This window comes from Protopterus annectens, chromosome 9.part0, assembly GCF_019279795.1.
Source record: "Protopterus annectens isolate FY-2018-M chromosome 9.part0, PAN1.0, whole genome shotgun sequence".
Lineage (NCBI taxonomy): Eukaryota > Metazoa > Chordata > Ceratodontiformes > Protopteridae > Protopterus > Protopterus annectens.
In genome coordinates this window covers 1,592,882,666-1,592,898,193 of record NC_056743.1, presented here as the reverse complement: position 1 = coordinate 1,592,898,193, position 15,528 = coordinate 1,592,882,666, and the positions used below count along the sequence as shown (strand labels likewise).

Below are 15,528 nucleotides of genomic sequence, written 5' to 3'. Positions count from 1 at the left end.
TATGTAACAGTGAAGGCTGCAGTTTGAATACCAGTCTGTGGGCTATATTTGTATGTAAATTATAAATATTATAGCAGCCTAAAACAAAGAACTTTGTCCACAATAATAGCTCCATTCTTAGACCACAACAGTCCCCATTGGTACTTTCTCATTTAACTGTGCTCAATTCATGTTTTTTAGCAGTCCACTGTCTCCCTTCCTTAAGTTTCTTTCTCTTCTTGTGTAACCACTTTTGAGTTCTCAGCCAGTATTTTTCCAGAGCTGAACTACTGCATTCTGGCTTACTTTTTCTCATTGTTTTGCTGGTCTGTGGGAGTTGAGGTAGGCTTTTGGATTTTGCATTTCAAAATCCATAGAACTCTCCTTACATTGCACAGTTGCTCAAACAGTCAAGTACGACGTTTTACTTTTATCACCATTAGTCAGGTCAAGGTGAAATTGGACTAACTCTCCTACTAAAACTGTGTCCTAAAGCAACAAAACCCAGACATTCATCTAGTAGCACAGAAGCATTTTAAAATACATCGTTACTTTTACTTATCTCTCTGCAGATTTGTGGCTGTTTACATTAAGTCACTGATTGTTTTGTCTGTCTCTTGACAAGTTTTCAGACCACTTCATTTGTTCTTGCTAACACTCAGGCTCACTCCACTCCCCTACCCTACCCCCAAATCCCAACCACCCAGTCTTACTTTACGTTTACACTTTCATAGCACCACCCATATTTTCCTATAACCAATACCATCTGTTCCCTCCAGTAGGAAAACAATCAGTTCAATTCCCCCCCAATAGCAACACCCACTCTGTTGACCACCCAATACTCTTTCACAAATTGTCTTAATCCCTGCCTCTTATAATTATCAAATTACATCTCTACAACCTACCCACTACCCTCCTAACATTTTTTATCCTAGTTTACAACAAAGATAAAACTCAAGTTAAATAATATGCCACTAAGTCAGATTATTATACTATTTCTCCTCACTCAACTAATCTTTATCACCACAAGGAATATCAACATCTACCTAGCTTGTCTTTCTTCATAACACCATATCTCTGGAAATAAACCAGATCTGATTTATTTTTCTTTCAAAATCTTAAAACTAAGCATCCAAATTTACAATCAGATATCAAACGAAGATCAAAATATAACTGTTCACACTCTCACCTCTGTAAAATATCAGTTCAAAAAATTAGTGGAGATATTCACCCCAACCGTGGTCCCATTGTTCATAAAACCATCATTTCCAACCAAAAAACAGTCACCTAATACACCTCAGCAAAAAACAGAATCCAAACTCACCTTAGTGAATATGAATGTAAAAACCATGTGCAATAAAATCGGGTCTACTTCACCCTGTCGAAGTCCGACAATATCGAAGTTGATATTGTCGGCACCAAAATGTCGAAAGCGAAAGTCATCGCACATGTAAACGGAAATCTTCATAAGGGGAGATTTCCATTTACTGCAATGTAGTGCGATCTTGGAGTTGGTATATTTAAGTAGCGGGGGGGTGGGGGGTGAAGTGGGGCTTGCCCCCTTGCATAGAACAATTTGTGTTGTGTTTGTTTTTTTTTTTTTTTTGTATGTGTGTGTTCGATGTTCAGGGGTTTCTACATTTTCATGTCAATTATTATGCTGTCAACAGTTTGAGTTTTTGGCAGCATAATATAAACGCGCAATCAATGACATACATGCTTATCTTGCCACATCCTCATGTAATTATAGCTACTGAAACTTGGTTAAAAAAGAAGAAATAAAGGATAATGAGGTCACGCCGCAGGATACAATATACTCAGGCATGGCAGACAAAACAAGTATGCAAGTAATGTAGCAATCATCTATGAAAATTCACTAACCATTACCTTACTTGCCCAGGAAATACCCACATTTAACAATGCTGAACTACTAACAACACTCGTAAAAATCAACAATAGGAAAACTATATGTTATAAGCAATTTATATACCACTACGGAATAACATCAATACTGCTGAAAGCATCCTGTACTGGATATCCCAACAAATTAACCATGAAACTATAATACTTAGAGACTTAAATATAGACTGGAAACTCACAAATACCACTACCCCATAAACTTGTACATCTTCAGATAATTAATAACCACACCTACTAGAATCAATAAAACTTCAGGAAGACACTCAACATTAGACTGGATTTTTGCAAACCAACCAGACAAACTGACAAAAGTAGGCTGCCTCCCAGACAGCATAAGTGACTGCATACCAACATATGCCATTAGAAGTCACCACAACCTGCATAAACATATTATCTGTAATCAAATACAAAATACAACCAATTTCAGTGAAGATATTTTCAGTGAAACACTAAAAAAATATAACTGGAATGTATTTAGAACAATGCCACTAGATGCTGCTGTACAACACTTTAATGACATATTCTTACAGTCCTTAAATAATCTTGCACCAGTATGTAATAAAAGAGTAAAATCCAACCTCTCACCATGGCTGACAAAGGAAATAAGAAAAATCATGATAAAAGTGATAAAGCCTGGAAAAACTGGTATACAAATAGAACTCAAAGTGCTCACCAGCAATTTAGACATTTTAGAAACCTTGCAAAACTCCAGGTCAAACAGGATAAGGAAACATAGCAACCTGCAAGGCAGACATATAAACAAAACAACAACAGAAAAGCCAGCACTCCAATGTAGCCTCCAGCAAAATGTTTTTATTCCATTATTCTTCCATGAAAAATTGCCCCAATGGGGTCATACCAGTTTCGGCAAACACCTTCTTCAGTGACCACACCACAAAAGTGATATATGGAAGACACTCATTACACACATTAATTTATACCTAATGTTGCAGTGCCCTCTAATGGATAAAAAATATTATATAGCTAGACTTCGGACACTTTGGAAAGTGAGGTATTTAGAAAGTTTCCTCAGTTCAGCACCCTACTTCATGCCACGAGCTTCCACCCACAACATGTCATCAGGAATATCCCCAAATCGCAATTTCTTCTCATTAGGGGAATTTGTACTGATTCCTCCACGTATGCCTACCATCACCAGGAGTTAACAGACAGATTCAAGAGCACGGGATATCAAGCAGGTGACATCACTAGGGCCAGCCGGTTTGCTAATCAACAAGATAGGACACAGTTGCTATCATATCATTCTAAGCTAACAGATCAATCCCAGGAGCTTAGATTAATTACTACTTATGGCAGAAACACTAGGAGCTTCATGAATATTATTCAGAAACACTGGCATTTATTACAGTCAGACAATATATTGAATAAATATATTAAAGATCGGTATTCTTATTCTTTTCGTAAGGGGCGGTCATTGGGATATTTATTTAGTCATTTTGCAAAAGGATGCATAATCATCCTTCCAATCCCCCTGTTCAAACAACTATAACTGGGCAACTTTTGGTTGGTTGTCATCCATGTTGGCATTGTTCATATTGCCCAAGGGTGCTCAAGTCGAACAGTTTTACTAGTCACAATTCTCCACATGTTTACAATGTTTCTTTTTTTGCTAACTGGAGTACCAGATGGGTTATCTATTTAGCCCAATGCAGCTGTCAGGCATTTTATGTGGGACAGACTTCCTGACCCTTTAAATTAAGGGTTAGGGAACACTTAAGTGATATTAAAAATAAAAAAGTTTTGAGTTCTTTATATAAACATATACTCAAACATCCCACTGGGGTTTTTAGCTTTATGGTCATTGATCTTATCAGGTTCAAGAATTCAGATGTTCATACATTGTATGAGTTACTAACCAACAAAGAAAAAATGTGGATTGTCAAATTGGGAGCCTTATTTTCACCTGGGGTTGAATGACCAATTTTAACAACTTGAAAACAGTTTATCATATATATATTTTTCTCACTGTATTTTTGTCATATATAGTTATTTTGTTATATACTAATTTTTTAAGTCTAGCTATATAATATTTTTTATCCATTAGAGGGCACTGCAACATTGGGTATAAATGAATGTGTGTAATGAGTGTCTTCCATGTATCATTTTTGTGGTGTGGTCACTGAAGAAGGCGTTTGCCGAAACCGGTATGACCCCACTGGGGCAATCTGTCATGGAAGAATAATGGAATACAAACATTTTGCTGGAGGCCAGATTGGAGTGCTGGCTTTTCTGTTGCTGTTTGGTTCATGTGGTATAGCCGTGCACTTGCCATTCGTGCAGGTATCAGTGTTCTGTAGACATATAATCAAACCAAAAATTTGTTTGGTCATCACTAAATAAACTACTCCGCCCTAGCAAGACCACTAGTCCTCTCCAAAAACAGACATTAAAATAGAATCTTTCCCCACACAGTTTAATTCCTACTTTATACAATCAATATTATCTCTCTTAGACACTAAGACATCTGCCTCCCCTCAATCTACTCTGTCCAATCAAAACCACCTACAGCTCTTCAATTTTAGTCCAGTGCCTACCTCACTCGTAAGGATGTTGCTCCTTAAACTAAAAATTACTTCGGTAGCTGTAGACCAACTAACATCAGATACCTAAAAATGACTGCAGAAGTCATAGCCTTCCCAGTGCCCATACTAATTAACAGGTCCTTAGCAGAAAGATACGTTCCATCACTGTGGAAATAATCCTACATCATACCACTGCATAAAGGCAGAACATCTACAATGTTTAATAACTACAGACCAATAGCGATTCTCGCCCCCTCTCCAAAATATTAGAGCAATGCATCCATGTGCAGCTGATGCAATACCTAACGTCAAATAACCTGCTCTCAGAAACACAGCATGGCTTTAGGACCCAGCACAGCACCACTATTGCTCTGCTACATTTTATCAGTATAAACAACCAACACAGACACAATGGTCTGCTTGTGTCCACCATGTTCTTAGACTTGTCAAAGGCATTTGATACGGTCTCACACCAGCAACTGCTCATTTGACTCTCACCAATAGGACTTTCACAATACTCCTTGTTATGGTTCCTTAGCTACCTATCTGGAAGGCAGCAAGTCGTTAAATGGCAACAAACCTACTCAACCTTTTAACCGGTCACTACAGTTGTTCCTCAGAGCTCTATCCTGGGTTATCTACTATTTAATATATTTATTAATGACCTCCACCCCTTCAATCACCATGTCAGGCTAGTTCAGTATGCAGATGACTCAACATTAATATGTGCAGCCTCAACAATAAATAAGCTCTAAGACATTACCTAAAAATGTTTCTCCTCTAGAAATTTGGCTCAAAGTATCAACCCTCCTACTCATCCCCAAGAAAACTAAGTTAATGATATTCACCTCACAAAGTTGACAAAATCGACAGCAATTCTTTACCATAAAATCATTAAATAATACTATTATTGAAACTGTAACTCACAGTAAACTTCTAGGCATTATAATAGATGACAGTCTCAAATATGACCACCATATACTGCACACCATTAAATCTACATACTAGAAACTAGCCTCCCTTGATAGGATCAATGGATTCCTTACAGATAATGCAAGAAAAACTCTAGCCACTGCCTTCTTACTGCCATCTCTCATATACACCGCTGCTATCCTAACAAACATAAACAATACTCAAAGAAAGAAACTTGCCTCCTGCTACAATAAGATAGCTAAGTTTGCCACCTAGGACCTACCATTGTCTTAGCTTAAAACAATTAAACTAACATATTCACAACTAACTACAGGACACAAACTCATTCATCATCAAGAAAATGACCTGCACTACAAAACGTATTACTGCCCTACTGTCCAGTAAGGGACCTCCGTTCTAGTAACAAATTGTAATTACCTACAAATAAATGAACTAATGTTGCAGGAGACTCGCTCTATTCATAATGCATCATAGAACTGTGGAATAGTATCCCCACACAGATAAAACTCTCTGAAAAACTCAATAGTTTAAAACCACTGCGTAAACAACATCTTAACCAATCCTGATCCTATACATGCTCATCACAAGTTAAAACTTTTTCACGGTACAATACTAAACAAATACACTCCTTAAACACAATATTCTCAACCTCTTACTGAAATGACAAAACATTTTATATACATAACTGCTGCCTGTACAATACACTAAGTTGCATGTGGGCTTTCTCTTTAGTAACTTCCACCTATGTAAAATCGTAGAATGTATATGTATAAATGTAACCACTGTTTGTGTATAAATGTAAATAGAGATGCAACTACTGTTTGTGTATAAATGTAAATAAAAATGCATCTACTCTTTGTTTGACTGGAACTCAGTATAATGCAATGTAAGCAAATAGAGCTTTTCCTCCTGGGCCTCTGCTGAAAATGGGTATTAAACAGTCGGACTTTCCCAGCAAACAAAGACAAATAAATAAATAAATAAAATAAAAACAACAATGATGCATGTCTCATATAACCAAAATGGAGAATCTCCAAATTTAAGCTGTGCTTTGATATACTGTCTATTTAAATCATGAACCCGAGGGGAGATATAGTGAATAATGCTGATACAACTTTCACTTTACAAATCTTGGAATGGAATGACATGTCAGTGGGCCTGTGACTCCACACTGTAGTAGATCTTCCCATAAGAAATTGCAAGGAACATGGTCATATGCCTTCTTCTGGTCCAGCAAAGGCATGTAGATTATGCTAGTGATCTCCTACTTCTCCTCCAGTAGCCAGCTTCTAGGTTTGATATTCTTTATCTCTTTCTTTTTAAGAGAGTATCAGACAATATTTTCTCAATAGGCTACAATGCAAACTGTATACATTCCGTCACTTGTAATGTCAGGACTGCTCTTACTCTTAGATATGGTTGCAATGAAGTTGCTTCGGTTTTCATTTGAAATAATGGACTCTACCATTTTTGTTTTATTTTTTATTTATTGTTTCTTAACCAGTTGAATGGGCTGTTAAAGATTCTTTTAGGCCATAACCCAAGCCATGCAGAACTCACAAAAAACACAGAATTATACAGTTATACAATTCTAGACATAACCATGATAAAACAATCGGTTGCAATTTTAACTGACAAGTACTAGAACAAAAAAAGTGGAACCATAAACAATATGTACAATTTATAGAGATCAAAAGCAGTATATACAAAATATGACATAGTTTTATAAAACAGCTTGTAGAGACAATATTATTTAGATAGGGTACATAGTGATGTGACTGTGCTTCAAAAATGCAGGTTGACTAATTGATTTACAACACAGAAAGCAAAGGTTGCTTGTGGTCCTTCAATCATACCTCTCAAGTGTACCTCATTATGAGAAACGTACTTCATTTGGAGTCTTAAAAAGTTAATGTTCCTTGAAGTTCCACACTGAAAGGGTCTGTCACTCATTCAGTGTTAGGAATTTTTTAAACTGACATCCATGGTAAATAGAAATGAATCATATTGATTAATTTAAAGATTTTTTTTATAAGTAAAACCAGCATATTTTGACCATCCTATGACCTTCCTAGTTGAAGCTGTTAGTAAGCTGTTAGTACATGTTCCACATTTTGCTCATTTGTTCCACATTATGTGGTTTAGTGTTCCACATTTTGAAGATGGAAGGTAGAGAGCTGTGCCTCCAATGGAGAAGACTCTAGCTTGGCTAGGTCTTTCTTGTAGGTTTTACTAAATGGTTTGTCTGTGTGACCTTTTTATCCTTTGGTTTTCTAGTTTATTTTTGTTATGCAATATCCCTAAAGCAAGCACACTTGTGTTCTTGGGCTAAACGTGACTTAAACTTTTTTTTACTGATTGAGATTAACTAACACAGTGATATAATCAGGTAGATTATTCCACGAGGCACTAGCAAGTTTGCAAAATGATAATTAACAAACAACTAATGAGAATCAGCATAAGTTTAGTTTGAAATAAGTTTTAGTTCTGAGGGACTAAGCACTGTTGGTTTATTTGCCAGAGGTGGGCAATACCTTTCTTTAAGAAGCTTTAAGGTACAAGTATTGAGCAGGTAGGTAGATCTGGCAGTGGTGGAAAGCCATGTTACATTATGAATAGAGATATAATGGTGTTTATTTCAACTAGCAAGGTAGATAAATCTAAGAATCTTATTTTCAGTGGTTTGTAATAAAGAAGAGTTTTGTCTTGAGAGATGGTAATGACAGGTAAAGAACATTCAAGTTTACAGATTAAAATATTGATAGCAACTGCATACCAAGTTTCAGTTGTAAGTAGATATGAAATATTGTAGGCTACTTTAAGCTGTAAAACGTTAGATGTATTTAACTCAGCATGATCGTGAAAGGTTAGTTGTTGTGCCAAAGAAGACCTTGATACTTATTGATGTGTGTTGATAAGGAGCAAGGCCCTAGTAAGATGGCGTTCTAATATTAGGCAGTCTTTACTGTCTCAAAAGTAATGACTGAAGATCTGCTGGTGTTAATAGTTAATTTATTATTGAAGAGCCAATTCCAAATTCAAGAGAAATTATTTTGCAACATTGTAGATTGCTGTTGAGCTGACTTATGAGCTACTGTGAATAGTATGTCATCTGCATAAATTGTAATTCTTCAATGATTGCAGGTCCATGGGAGAATGAAAAGTGTGTGCCAAGTACATAACCCCATGGAACATGGAAGAACGAATAGAACCTATAAATGAATAAAATGTTTGACCACTAATAGTGAGTGTTCTATTAGATAAGCAGTTTCTAAATCAAAGAAGATTATACCTAGCAGTATCAAAAGTTTATTTTAAATCAAGTAAAACTGTTCCAGTCAGAAGCTCACTAATATTTGAGCAAATGTGTGAGTTTAAAGAGAAGACTGCAGTCTGAGTACTGTATTTTGGATAAAAACTGTCAGATAATAATTCATATTTTTGGATATAGTTAAATATTTATTCATAAGTACATTCTTGAAGTTTTTTGCCAAACGATAAAATTTCGTAGTTGGTGGACAGTCAGTGGATGTCTTAGCATGTGACACCTTAAAAGGGATTTAATTAGAGCCTGCTTGAGGATAGGTAGAATTGTCCCTTTAGTAAGTAATATCCTAAGTATGAGTGCTAAAGGTATGGAGATCTAGGAAGCACTTTAATAGAGTTTTTTTGGGATGCAAGTTGCAAAAGTTAGAGCTAAACCTATAGTATACTGATTTGAGATATCCTTATATTTTCTTATAAGAAAAGAATTGTGAAGTAGAAGAAGGATTAGGAATGGATTCTATGTAGATGACCATTTGGGGTACCAGTAATATGTGTACTGAAATAGGATTAGCTGTAGTCAAGGAGACAAGAGATACTAGTTAGGATTGCATCTATTGCATTGTGTCAGGTGGCATTGAGATTATTTATATATTTTTACACCAAGAGGACCAACAGGACAATGTCATCTGCAATTAACAATGATGCAAGTCTTGTAAGTACATAATAGATATTCTCAGACTTTTGCTGGCATTTTAAGGACACTGTCTATCATAAATTGCAACAGTCTAAAGCTAGCATATTTTCTCTCCTTCATTTTCTGCAGTGACACTTCTGTATTTTCAGGGCAATGTCTGAGGTGGGGCCTTTGGGACTAGTCTATTACCCCAGACATTAAACTTCAAATAAATAAACCATAAATAGTGCAATGTAAAGAAGAGAATTAAACTGGAACAACACAGAAATCCAAACCATAAAGAAGACCTGTAAAGTCTTCACCCCAGTAATTTCTAGATCCTATTTATGGTTTTCTGTGTATCATGTTCTGGTTACTGCCAAAACATCAAGATGTGATTCTTCTGTTAATGCCATTAGTTCACGCTAGTGTTTACTCAGACATAGGGACTGGTATTTATTACATTATGTTTTTTCTAGTGACTTCCCTTTTCACCTTGTCTATGTGCATATTATATTTTCCCATTGCTCATATTAAACACAACTTTTTATACATGTTCATACTGTTATAGTTTAGCTTGCTGATTGCTCCAATGTGTTGAGCAGGAAAAGGAGAATTTCCTGTATGCTTTATTGAGATTTAACTCTTAGCCATTTCATGTATTTGGTAATTAAATCCCTACAGAAATCACAAATGATCCTTCCCCCAGCTACGAAAGATGCAAATTATACTGGTTTAGCCCTGTAGCCAAGTAAATGGATTCCAAGTCATCAATGAAGGTAAAGCACACAATGCTAAATTTGTTGAACTCCATGATACAGAGCACCTTACTGTCCCATTATATGGATAAGCAACACTTCTGAGAATGCAATTGTGTGTGTTACTCACATACACACAATAACACTGCATTACTGCTCAGTGCTAGGAGTCTAAACAAAAAACTCCACTTCCTAGAAACTCTCTTCATTCTAGAGAATGCTGACATCTGTGCAGTCATTGAGACATGGGTTAATGCCCCAGAGAGCACACTGACAGTACAAGGTTATAACGCCTTCCACACATTTAGACCAGCTACTACACAGACAGGGTCTAAAGGTGGAAGGGTCTCAATTTACATTAAAAATAAATACACCTCAAGACTAGTCTAACAGAACAATGCACTTGAGCTTCTCCATGTTCAAATTACCATAGGCAAAATCCAATACCACTTCCTTGCAAGCTGTAGGTCCTCCTCCATAACCCAGGAAACCTATATCACGTATTTAAACTTATTGGAAACACTCACCATCCAACCCATACCATATTCATGGGTGACTTTCATTAGCCCAATATTTACTGGGAATCCTATATGACACCAAACATACAGGCACAGAAATTCCTGGATTTTGTAAACACAAATCACTGGACCAGATTGTCAGTACACCAACTAGGGGTGCAACCATACTGGATCTGGTCCTCACTAATATGGGAGAGTGCTGTACACCTCCTAGTTTAATATCTTCCCTGGTAAGGTCAGACCACAAAATGGTCTCCTTTCAAGCAAAAATAAAACCTGGACTCTCAGCTAACTCTAGAATATTCAGGAGCTACATACCGCTCATATTTTTGCAGAATGTCCTGATTTTTGCCTCATATTTTTGGTCCATTTTTCTCAAAATTGTGGTTTTCTAGCAAATCATTGAAGACTGATGTCAGAAAATAATAACAGGCATTTGAGTTATGGACTTCATACCCTTCAGAAAATTCATGCTGATGCAAAACCTGTTATTCTATCAACTTTGTAATTTTTTAAGAGCAGTATTTAAAAATTGTCCCTATTTTTCAGATTTTGCCCCCCATTATTTATGGCTTTGTCCAGATTTCTAGCTCTAAGAGTTTGAGAAGTATGAACTACTCTAAGGCTAGCTTCCTGCTATTAAGTGATAACTTGGCAAAATGTCAAGCCCCCATAAACCATGAGGACACTGTTGCCTATGCAGAACTGTTCACATAAATCCTCTACCAGCATGTTAAGAGCTGCACAGAGGCAGCTGTACCCACCACGAAGAAGTACATAATTAACTCAGAAACAAGACACCATGTGGACTCAAAAAATCAACAGGCTATATATAACAGAAGGAAGAACATCATGGCAAAAATTAGGAGGTGCAGCACCTAGCAAGATAAAAACACTCAGCAAACTAAACAACTTAGAGGACAAATGAAGTCTACCAAAGCCAAATCTGAGGTAATTTTAACCTCCCAGGCCAAGGGCAACCACAAGTCATTCTTTAGCTATGTCTGCAACCTCAAAGACAATACACAATTGTGTGCAGAGCTCTATGTAAATGGAGCCACCTATACTGAGAAAGAAGATTCAGCAAACCTGCTGGCTGATAAATTCAGCTACAACTTTAGCCCTCTCTGCCCCTCAACCTTCATTCAGGAAATATCATCAAATATAACTCCCCTGCTATCACTAGGAAACAGGTTCTTAATGCTGTCTCTAAGGCCAAGAACACTGCATCAATGGGCCCAGACAATATCCCAGTACTCCTTCTAAATAGCATGAAACATGACCTATCAGGCCCTCTGGAATTGCTATTTAACTGCAGCCTCCAAACAGGCTTTATGCCTCATGAATGTAGAACAGCAACAGTTATCCCTCTCAACAAAGGTGGGCCATCTACAGAAAAAACAGAGCTAAGCCAAGTTCTCTGCTGAGAATATTGAGTTTTTAGATGTTAAAATCACCAAGAAACTGAATGGTTTAGACACTCAAGTTTACAAAAAATCTTGTAAAAATGCAGTATTTTACATTGGCAGTGTATGCACCCACAACATATTCCCAGGAATATTTTGAAAGGATAGTTGTATAGGTATGCCAGCCTCAATGCAGATGATGAATGTATGATATCTGCTTCTGATGAGCTGGCAAATGATTTTACTAATAGAGGCTACCGACAGCATGAAATAGATGTAGCGTAACAAGGGGTTCTATCTAATAGGAATGTCCAGGCCATACCATATTTCTCTTATCAAGACCCAGAGGCTAAGAGTTCTAGGGTGTCACAAGGAGACGCACTGAGAATGAGCATTACCTTCTCAAATGATATTAGCTCTGTCTGTGAAATTATTAAAAAAACACTGGCATGTCCTTACATGTGATGATAGTAACAAAACTATTTTATGTGAGGTTCCTAAGTTTTGTTTTAAGAACAATACTTCTTTCAGGAAAAATGCTGTGTTTTAAACCTATTCAGAAGAAATCAAGGATTACTAATAAAACAGGAACTAATCCTTGTAGAGACTGTAATATGTGTCAGTTTATTGAAACTACTGACTGATTTGAGCATCCTGAGAGTCAGCAGGTTTATAAATTCAATTTCTTTGCAGATTGTAACAGCTGTAATCTTGTTTATTTAGCTAGCTGCACTGTTTGTTAAAGCTTTTATGTTGGTAAAACTAACAGAGCTTTGAAAAACCATGTACGTGAACACATTTATGATGTGTCTAGAAAAGATAAAAACAAATGCACTGTCAAAACATATTTTAGTCGCTGGAAGTACCCATAGGTTTAAATTTATTGTGCTACAACCTTTTAATGTCTGCATTAGAGGTGGTGATGTCAGCACTAAAACAGAATGCATTGAAACTAAATGGATTTTAGAATTAGAAAGTGACAGAGGGAAGGGTCTAAATTACTATGTTCCTTTAAGACCACTGCTTAGGTCATATGACCTTAAGAGGTAGATCTGAAACTGCACATATTTAAGCAGCATTTTAGATCTGAAGAAGCACCTGGATAGGTGTGAAAGGGCTTGTCTTTTTCTTGGATGTTTTTATGCTGTTTTATTTAACCTTTATGCTGCTTAATTAAACTTTGGAACTGCTACTTCATTGGATTCAACCGTGTTGACTGGTTATTCTGTTACTTGGATTGTTTGACTTGTGTTTAACCAAGCTTCGTCCACCTGCCTTGGATTGCCTTTCTTGCATAATTGCATGCATGCACAAGGACTCTGTTAGCAATGTGCTTGCCGTCCCAATTTGATTGGTTGGGATTATCATAACTAGATGGACAAGGAGCATGAGGGTGTACAGAGCACTGAGTAATACATGGTCTCATATTCATTCTTACAACACCTACACAATCCATGCAGATAAGAAGGTTGATAACTCTATAAAAGGCTGCCTAACAGATGGTAGACTCATGCTGTCATGTGGAAGGTCCAATAATTAAGAAGTATGTTCATGGGGCTTGAGAATGGGCACTCCTCTGCTGCTTTTACCATGGGGGGGGGGGGGGGAGGTTCTATGGAAATCACAGTTATTAAAGTTGCAGAGTATGCAGCTGTTTACCCATGAAGGCAAATATAGGCCTAAAAAGCTACTGTAATTCCTTATTACATGAGGGAAGGGACTCCTTTCTTGGTATGTTACTACCTTTGCTTGTAAACAAAGCACACATTTTTTTACTAGCTCTGCATACAATGTAATACTTCTTAACTTTTTTACGTTTATGTTTTACATAATAAATAAGATTAAAATTCTTGGTCAGAAAGCACATTTTTGTGATCAAGTTTTTGCTAGAGATCATTAGGAAACAATGTGGGCTTGCAGGCATGGAGGACATCTTGTGATGTTTGTCTTGTAGAACGTACTATTAGAACCCAAGGAAAACAAGGAAATAAAGTAGTATACATGTATAAGCGTTGAACAGGGAAGCACAAATGGAAGATGATTTCAAAACGGAGCAATATAAAGAGAAATCCTTGTACTTTGATTAATGTACTGGTCATGAACACTGAGTGGTTTATCGGTCTACTGATATGGCAGAGGCTTAAGTGTGATTTTAAAAACAGGAAGGGCAAATTCCACACATTCTGATGTATTTCACTACACATGCAAAATCATCATCTGTAAGCAATCAACAGTGAAAACTGCTAAGTAGTCCACAATAAGATACACTATACTGAACCCCAGCTAGTTGTGTAGATTTCTTCAGATCCAAGTTTTGTCACTGTAGTACAGTCCAAACATCAAAACAGTTACTGCAGTACTATTCACATTTCTCAGAGATGCAGCAGTAATCTTTCTATTATTCCACAATAATCTGTTTTCCTGGAAAAATAAAAGAAGAAAAAGAGAAAAGAATAAGCCATTTATTAAGTGGATCAGTGTGACTTTTTGTCAATACAAGACATGACCATCATTATCAGATGACATTTATTCGCACAGAAGCACAGAAACAAAGTCCAATGGCCCACCTTTTCTGTTTTCCCTAACAAATCTACAGATTTGGAACCAACATTACATGCTGCATGACCTTTTCTTGACTCTAACTAATTATGTAATTTCCATATACATTCTGGCATCAGAATTGAGCAGCAGTCTGGATTTCTTTCCATAGTATCAGAGCTGCGACAAAATGCATGCTCTTTTAAACTTGTTTTCTCACCCCTCCTAAAGCACTCAGTGCACTGCATAAATGAATGTATTCAGTAAAGAATACATGCAAAGCTGGTGCAACTGAATGTTGGTATTCCTTCAGTGCTCTGAGTGCTATTTAGAATATAGCAAGCTACTTGGTAAATTTGTAACTAGCAGCTTGCTACAATTGTTTAGACAGAAGAAGAACCTTTCTTATTCTATTGAGCTCAGAGGCCATTTTTATACTTCGCAATCTAGAATTGAGGAGAGGGGTGATAGATCAGGTAGGTGCACTCTGATGCTATAGCATCCAGCTATGGCTTTGCCAATAAAGTAAGGCAGTATTCCCCCATTTGTTGCCCTCTAGTTCTGCACAGTGTTTTGTGCATTGTACATCATGTTCACTGCTCATACCCCATCCAACACAAACACACACACACACACACACACACACACACACACACACACACACACACACACACACACACACACACACACACACACATTTTTTATGATGGATGGAATTTTTCTTAGTGTGAATCTGTTGTTTCAGAACACTGTGCTTTTCTGTATTCTGTTTTAAAAGTCAAAGTGAACTTTATTGCCATTCAGACTGCACAACAGAGCAACTGAATGAAATTGCATTACTTTGAACTCAATGTGCATACAACATATACTGATATTAATACAATAACACATATACTAAAGCTAATCCAACAATAACAACAGTAAGACATTTATGCAGTGCAGTAACAAGTACAATGGCATGCTCCAAGACTATTCCACTTACATGTCTTCGTC

General features: G+C 36.8%; 1 protein-coding gene across 1 annotated transcript in view; it reads right to left on the bottom strand.

The window, feature by feature from the left end:
- Positions 1-11,916: 11,916 nt before the first annotated feature.
- The window catches only part of LOC122812201 (transforming growth factor beta receptor type 3-like), a 715,443-nt gene continuing 711,831 nt past the window's right edge, over positions 11,917-15,528 (bottom strand). The window contains exon 14 of the mRNA XM_044084533.1: positions 11,917-14,418. The gene's annotated coding sequence lies outside the window, so the exon portion shown is untranslated. The remainder of the gene's footprint in view (positions 14,419-15,528) is intronic.